General features: G+C 44.7%; 1 pseudogene; it reads right to left on the reverse strand.

Moving 5' to 3' along the window:
• Nucleotides 1–1,471: 1,471 nt before the first annotated feature.
• LOC146398986 (teneurin-4-like) lies at nucleotides 1,472–7,149 on the reverse strand (annotated as a pseudogene).
• Nucleotides 7,150–8,365: the final 1,216 nt, after the last annotated feature.

Here is an 8,365-nt window from a genome sequence, read left to right on the forward strand (position 1 = left end):
CACAGGAATACCAATTGCCAAAGCACTGAAAGAAAATCAAAACCGACCTCCCTACACTTAGGACCCCTTTCCCAGTCCTCCTTTAAGGAGAAACAAAGATTTTCAAAATGTGCAGTTCATCTCCTCAAAATTAGCGAAGTATTTGTACTTGGGAAGGTCAGGAATTGAGCGGGAGGGGTTGGGGAGTGATGGAACAACTTTGTAGATTCTTTAATATAATTTTGGAGGACAAAAATATAATATTTTAGAAGGTCTTTTTAATGAAGCAAAGACAAATCAATTAATTAATTAATTAAATTTCAAAGTTTCATGGACACTAGTCAGGCTCGTTACCACTGAGCTACAACAGGAACTCCAGAAAATGATGAATATAAATATAATCAATCATGTTATTGTGGATATCGGAGTAAATTTTTCCATTTTTTTCCTCATTCAACAGAATCCTTTCTGCTGTATAGTATGAGCCTTTGTTTTCTGGATAATCAAAACACAATTAGCCAACAATAATTGTTGCATGTGGCCCTTCCCTCTGAATGTGGTGCCCAAACTGAGGACTTGCTATGCAGTGCTGGTTCTCACATCTGACTTAGGGAGAGAGGAACATCATGGAAGGACCAACCAACCACAGACATCCTGGGTGCCTCTGGCTCTTTGGGCTCTTATCCTGGGATGACATCATCAGACAGGGGACAGAGCCTGGGAGACACTGTCTCCATACAAGGATGCAGATGGCACTGATAACCACACAAGATTGGCAAAAGGGGTAGGGGGTTTCATTTAGCATCAAAAACTAGTTTGGCCATGAGGTTGGGGCAGCTTGAAAAAGGTACTGTGAAATCATGAAATTCCCCAGAGCATGATGAGACCATCCGTGGTCCTCTGGAGGTGCGGACACAGTAAGATGGAAAAGCCAGTACTAGTCTTCAGGATCTTTGTCAATGATCCCCAGGTCCTGCCAACCCTCCATTCAGGCCCCGTCAGAAATATGCTACTGGCCCATTGCTCTCTGCACCCCTCACTCCTGCCCAAACCCCATGTAAGGAAGATTTGAACATGGGACAAGTTAGCACAGACACTCATGTCTCACATCACACTGGGTAGCTAGGGATAGACAAGGACACATCTCAGGAGATGAATCTCATTGAGGAGAAATATACCACAAACAATAAGGGCAACTCCTCAAGAGAAAGACAATAAAGTTTTCATTGAAATCACACTACAGAAAAAAAAATACCTTCTGTTCTTTGCAAAATATGTGTGAAGGCCAAATTTGTGTTTTCCTTTACTTAAAAAAAAATCATATTGCATGCATTACAATGCAACCAGTATCTTTTTTGTTTGTTTTCTTCACTTGTTAAAAGAGAAAGAGATATATATTTTAAAATATATATTTAAAGTACAGCACAATCAGGTGTGTAGCCACAAAATAGTAACTGTCTTTGGCAAGAAATCCAGCCCATGGTCCTCTCAGTCACTTTTGGCCCATCTTATTCTGCCTCTTGAAGTAGATATTGTTGGCACTGTCTGACAGTTCCAGGTACTGCTCGATGGATATCATGAAGAAGCCATCATAGCCTTGATCCTGCCCTATGTTCAGCACCTGCTGCTTCTCTCTTTCTTCCCAGGACTACAGGCCTTCCTAACCTTCCCAAAGTCACTGATGTTTTAGGCCCAGGCCTGGTGCATGGATCTCTGCTAGGCCAGGTCTAGCACTAGCACCTTCTCCTGGTCCAGTGTGCTCCTATAGCAGGTGTTCAAGCATAACACCCCATACTAGAGCTGGATATCTGTGTAGTGCCTAGTCCTGTCATGGTTAATCATATTGATATGGAACTCAGTGATCTTGACACCATTCTCCAGGGTTCACTGGCCCCTGCTGAGCCCCAGAATGGCCAGGTCACATTCTGAAAGCCCTGGTTTCACAAAGCAGTGGTCTCCACTCTGTCAATGGTGAAGTGCATGTTCTCTGGGTAGTGGGCAATGCTCCACCCATCCTCACTGGCCACACTGTGGTAACTCGGCCATCCTTCAGGGAACACTTGGCCCCCTTCCCAAAGATTGATCCACTAGATGCAAACTTATTTGTCTCTGGGTCCTGCTGGAAGCTGGTGATTGTGGAGCCACAGAGCTGGTCAAAATGTTCCAGGGTGATGAAGGTCTTGAGCCGCTTCTTCACTTTGCACTGTATCCCAAGGCTAGACTGATGAGGGAGGAGAGAGAATAAGAAAAACGGGGAAGCCTCCAAAGGCCTGGAGAATCAGCTTCCACAACTAAGTCAAACCAATACAGATTTATTAACCTGTAGCATCCAGCTCTGCTGCTGACCACTAGGACCCCCAGACCTCCTCATCCATCTAGTCACACTTCCTGCCACTCAGAAGCTGTTCAGGGAGTAGCTCCTCTGTGTCCAGTCCTTTTCTGGGCACCAGAGCTACAACAATGGATAAGACATCATACCTGCCCTTGGAGAACTTATCGTTCAGTGGGGAAGGACAGATGTGACAACAAAAATCTACAATCAAATGTGGTGACAGGTGGTCTAAGAGAAGTAAGAGTAATGGCCATAGCCAACGTTCCTTGTTCTTTGAGCTGAATAATTCACATTTCACATTCAATTATCTCATTTGACCTTCAAAATAACTTTACACTGTAAGTACTGCTATTATTTTTGATTTACATCTAAGGAAACCAAGGCTCAACATGGGTGTAACTGGCCCACAGTCATGCAACTAGTTGGTATTCAAGCCAACATTCAAACCCAGTCCTGTCTGATTCTAGAGGCTCAGGTCAACGGCTGCTGGAGTAGGAGGAGCAAGTACAGCCCAGGAAACCTTGCCCTGGAGGTGCAGGAGGGAGGTGCAAGAGAGACTTGGGGATGATGGGGTTCAAGGAAAGGCTCATGCCTATGTTGGGACTTGAAGGATGAGAGGGTGATGTTAGATGCAGGAAGATGAGGAATACACTCTTGGTAAGATGAAAAATGGTGATTCACACAAACCCACTTACTCTGCTTTATTTTTCTCTGCCATGTTTATAAATGATTATCAAGGATGGCCTTGGAGCTGAAACTGCGGGTCTACACCACAGTCACTGCAACACCAGATCTGAATCATAATTGTTACCTACATCACAGCTCATGGCAACGCCAGTTCCTTAACCCACTGATCGAGGCCAGGATCAAACCAGCGTCCTCATCGATACTAGTTGGGTTCTTAACATGCTGAGCCACATTGGGACCTCTGAGATGAAACTTTTAAGGATCTTTATAGCTATGTAATTCTAGGAGTCTTTGAAATTGGGTCATGAATGGGAATTGGTGAAGGTAACATTTTTTGGAGCACCTACAGACAGACCGGTGTTTGAATCCTACTCTACTCCATCCTTACTGTGCATCATTGGAAAGCATTTTATTAAATCGATAAAATGAGAACAATGATAGGGGATATTTATGCTTATTTGTATAGAAGACGTCACTCAAGGCCAAGTGTATTGAGGTACCCAGAAAATGTCACATTTTTATTTACAACACAGCTTCCCTTCTTGAGTTTTTTCCAGGAATATGGCAAAAGCTCACTGATTTTGTGGTACTCCAAACTCACTACGACATATAAAACTCCTTAATTTGGCTTGTGAGTGTCTGTGTACTGAAACAGCTGGGGCTACAGGGACCCAGTGGCAGGGTTACTAAGTATTTGCTAAACAGTCTCTGGCAGGCACTGTGAACATACCACATTGGTATCTATCACTGGCCCAAACTTTCCCAAAAAGCTGGTGAGACCCACCTCTGTAATATCTGGATGGCCTGATAGGTGAGCAGCCATGTGCATGAATTATTTTGCTATTGTCTCATTACTGAGTTTTCATCTGTGTGTGGATGAACTCATATGATGGTTCCATGGCATCCATGTCTGGCTTGGGATAGGCAGGAATCACATTGTGAAGCTGGAATCCAAAGGTGAGGAGCCAGCTGTTGACATCTGGGTGGGGGAGAAGCAGAAATATCCCCATGGAGTCAGTGGTCCTCGGATATGACACATCCCAAGAAAGCAGCCTAGAGTTATGCTGCAGGGGGTGTTGGGTGTGGGTTGAGGATGTGGAGGGTGCTGGTGGGAGAGTCAGCAGGTGCAGGTATGCTGGGAACTGCTTCATAGAATGGAAGTTGAACATGCCCTTGGGATCTATGGTCCCCTCCTAGGGATATATCTGGGAGATGTCACTAAAGAAGAAACTATGTTTCCAGATCCTCATTCTACTGCCACCCTATCCCTAGGACCTACAGCTTCATAGTGATGGTCAGATCCACACCCACCTCCAACATTAATAGAAGGTATGGACTCAAAGAAAAGACTAATGAAAGTCTTTCAAAGAAAAAAAATCCACTTAAGGAACAAATGTTTCCTCCTTCCCCAATCCTTTTTACAGAGATTAGAGCCACAGGGACAAAGATCATTGGACATGGAGATGGCATGGCTAAGGATCAAAGAGTTTTTGGCCCATGATCTTTCCTTTTATTAAATCTGACAGCCTAGGGAAATCATTTCACCTCCCGCTGCCTTCATTTTCCAGTCTTTATATTGGGCTTGAGGATCTAGCCCCATGCACATTGAATGATTTTCATAGGATTCCTGGGGAAGGGGGATTACTGGTGATAAAATACTAGCCATAGGGAAAAGTGGGATTTGGACCTTAGCATTTGTCTCACTGAAGAATGGCATCAGGAAGCCAGGACATCAGGAAATGAAAGAAGCTTGAGGGTGTGCCATCAGTCACTTGTCCCACTGTGGCAGAGAGTCTTTTATGTGCCCAGCCCTGGTGTCAGAGAACCTCAGCTTGCACATGCAGGAATCTGAGGGAGACATGAGTCCTGGTCATGGATAACTCTGACCCAGGGCAGAAGTCAAGAGGAGGGAAGGAGACTTTTGGTTGCACAGGCTGACAAGTCTTCATGAAGAATGTGGCAATTAGGCCAGACATTGAAAGCTACATAAATTTTGTCAGGATTTGATAGAGATTAAGGGGACCCTTCAGGCAAAGGCCATTTTAAATGGCAAGGCCTGTAGAGGGGAGGTGAATATGGGGAATGTTCAGGTAAGCAGAGAGCAGTTCAGCAAGACAGAGAAAATCAGAAAGGAAAACCACGGCTGAATCAGAAAGAGGCTGGGATGGCAGGTGGGAGGTGATTTAGGGTCTCAAGGGACACATACAGGTTGTGTCTCAGTATGGATAAGCCTTCCTTGGAAAGGGGCAGCTGAAGATGCTAAAGCAGTGGTTGACAAAAGACTTGAATCCAAAGTGTGGAAAAGGCAGGGTTTGGAATTAAGCCTCAGAGCCAGCAACTCCAGGCTGTGGGCATCCAGGCCTGCCTTTGGCTTCTCCTAATTCAGACATATTCCTGATCAGGGAGGTTCCTGGGGTCCAGGTACAGGTACTGGTGGCATTGTGTTCATCTTGGTGATGGGAGTCCCTCTGTGGGGGTCAACAGCTTTGACCCAGTAACCATGTACCCTATGTTCCCATTCCATTCAGTAACCACATGTTTGCATTTTTTTCTTAAACCCTCCCTCCCTTCCTTTCTCTCTCTCTTTTTCTTTCTTTGGTTTATTTGGATATTCCAGAGCCTCTGTCTTGGATTTGAAGCCTGGAGATCTGGAATGGAGGAGTGGAAGAAAGAAAAGCTTGGAAACCCAAGTTCTATTTCTAGAAAGACCATACAAGGGAAGAACTTGGTGATGAAAGACAAACACAGATCCAAACTCAGACTCTCCAACTTGCAAACTATGTGATCCTGGACAGTCTCTTTAACCTCTCTGTGGCTCCATGTTTTATCTGGAAATTGATGAGAGAAATTATTTCACCACATAATGAAGAAGAAAATTAATAGTTTATTATTGGGGGGAAGCTATCCTTTAGCAGGAACTGTATTGTTTGTTCCATAAATGATTGTATTTACTGTATTTTAAAGTGTCTAGCTTGGTTCCTGTCTCATAGAAGGTTTTCTCTTTTTCCTCAAACTCATGCCTCCAAATCCCTGGACCTCTATTTCCTCCTTTGCAACACGAGACACTTGGACTAGCTTTTCTCCAAAGCCCCTTTCCTCGCTGAGTTTCTAAGAATATCATATTCCATGAATCTTGTAACATGGTTCGTTAGGAAATTAAAAGAAATACAAGTGGGTGGGGGCACCTCAAAGCCACGTTGCCTGAGGCTGAGCACTTTCATCTGAATTTCTAGTTGCAAAGGAAAGCCACTATCAGGAATAGGCATATGCCCAGGAAACCAGGGGGCTGCAAAGAGACCTGGGTCTTAATTATGAATGATGGAAGCTGTGAAACTTTCCCATTAGGCCTTTAGGTAAAGGCTGAAAATATATTTATCCACTGGCTTTTCTACCATGCCTTTCTGAATGTTTGGGAATTTTATTCTTCTTTCCAGAATCTCAGAGGTAGACATTTCCCTTAAGTTTAAAAGCTCTTTACCCATCTGTCCCAGACTTCAGTGTGGCTCCTGGGACAGTGATGAATAATAATAATCTCTTTCCTGTGTGTACAGTCTTGCACTTCTACTGAGTCACTCTAAATATTAGAATGAGGATTTGGGGGTCAGAAAATTTAGAATTCTAACCTCAGCTTAGAACTGGGGAGTTTAAAAATATGCCTTTTATGGTTATTGTTGCTGGATGTGAATGAACTTCCATGTAGCCCACATGGAAGCTAAAGGGTCAGGTTTAATGAGAATTAGTGGCATCTTGGTGTTAGGTAATAAAAACTTTTGCACCATTTTTTTTCATTGGCTATAGTAACCTTCCACGTCTCTCACAGGAAAGTCATCAGAGGGTGAGGCAGGGGCATGCTTAATGCAGATAGATATAAGGGAACTGCCATCTCAATCTGTTTTGTTTTTCTACGTCTTGCAGCAGGCTAAGGATGATGAATGCTGTGAAACCTTGTGGCGACATTCCTGTGGGTCCACAGGCCCCAAAGATCTTCTCATCACACCTGCTAACCACTGTGTCCTCTCTTCCTTCCTATTCCTGGGACTCCTCTCGACATGACCACCAGGAATTCTTCCATGAAAGAAGAATTCTCTAATTGCTGTCAGCAAAACAAGTCCAAACTGGGCCACCAAGATTGGGGGCCGGGAAGCCACCATGTCCCTAGTGGCACCATGTGAGCTGTACATGTCCTCTCTGCCATTTTCTGTGTGTAGCCCCCTCTCCCTGGATCACCTTTCTTCCCATTACCTGGTACACGTCGACCCATAAGGGGACCTCACACATAAGGAGCTCCCTGGGCAGAACCAGCTATGCCTCCTGTGTTTCTCTAGTCATCAGTGTAAACCTGCCCTGTGAGCCCCTCACACTGGAGAGTAGTTGTCTGTTGCCCCTCACGCAGGGCAAATTCCTAGAGGGCAGGGACCATTTTTCCATGCCCAGGGCCTAAAATAGTGAATGCGCAGAGGAGGCCCTTGTAGAATGAAGGAAACTGCCTTAAAATAAAGGGCACAAGGACTGTGTCACAGGAGAAAAGAGGGGAAATAACAAGGTTTGCAGATTGTCATGTCCAACTTTTGCACACCACAAAATCTCTTCTATACTCAGTGATGGTTTAATCCAGACCTAAAGGCATGTTACCAGTTTTACTTATTTGGGACCAACTTTTAACTTCAGGCCCTTTCTGGTTCCTAGTCCTTGGTCTGAAATGAATCCTGACCTGAAGAAGAAGAGACATACTAAGGGCACACCTAGCACTTGAAACTCAGGATTAAACACCTCATGCTTAATACTGATCCCAAGGCTTCTGCTTTGTCTCAGTGACCAGATCACACCATGTACCCTAGAACTGGGAGCAGACCCCTGCCTGGTTCAGGACCCCAAATCCTGACTCATAAATATAGTCAGTGTTTGGGCCTGATCCTAGCTACAGTCTATCAGCTGGCTTGTTCACATTCTCCTTCCCTTGGTCCACCCCCAACCCCACTTGCTACGCCATCACCACAATCCATCCAGATGCCTCCTAGGACTACCCTCTTCAGATGCAGATTTTCCTGAACATTTCTTTTTGGAGACAATATGGGTCAGACCTATCCCATTTACGTCAGCAGGCTGGGCTGGCCATGGTTTAGCCACAGTGAGGGTCTTCTACATGGCAAGACCAGTGATGGAGGGATATAGATACCTGCCTTCTCTAAGTACATGTAGCTCCAAGACTTCCTGTCAGCAAAGACATGAGAAATGATATGACCTACCTGTTCATACTCATCATTTCAGATATGATGCCCCTTTGGACAATGGAAATGTGACAATCTGGGGAGTATGTCCTGTTGATGCTATTCAGACTGCTGCTGGGTGAACAGAGGCTGGACCACC

This window comes from Sus scrofa, chromosome 10, assembly GCF_054392235.1.
Source record: "Sus scrofa isolate SSC_HxYL_T2T_F1_AM1 chromosome 10, Sscrofa_HxYL_maternal_Yorkshire_Landrace_v2.0, whole genome shotgun sequence".
NCBI classification, from domain to species: domain Eukaryota; kingdom Metazoa; phylum Chordata; class Mammalia; order Artiodactyla; family Suidae; genus Sus; species Sus scrofa.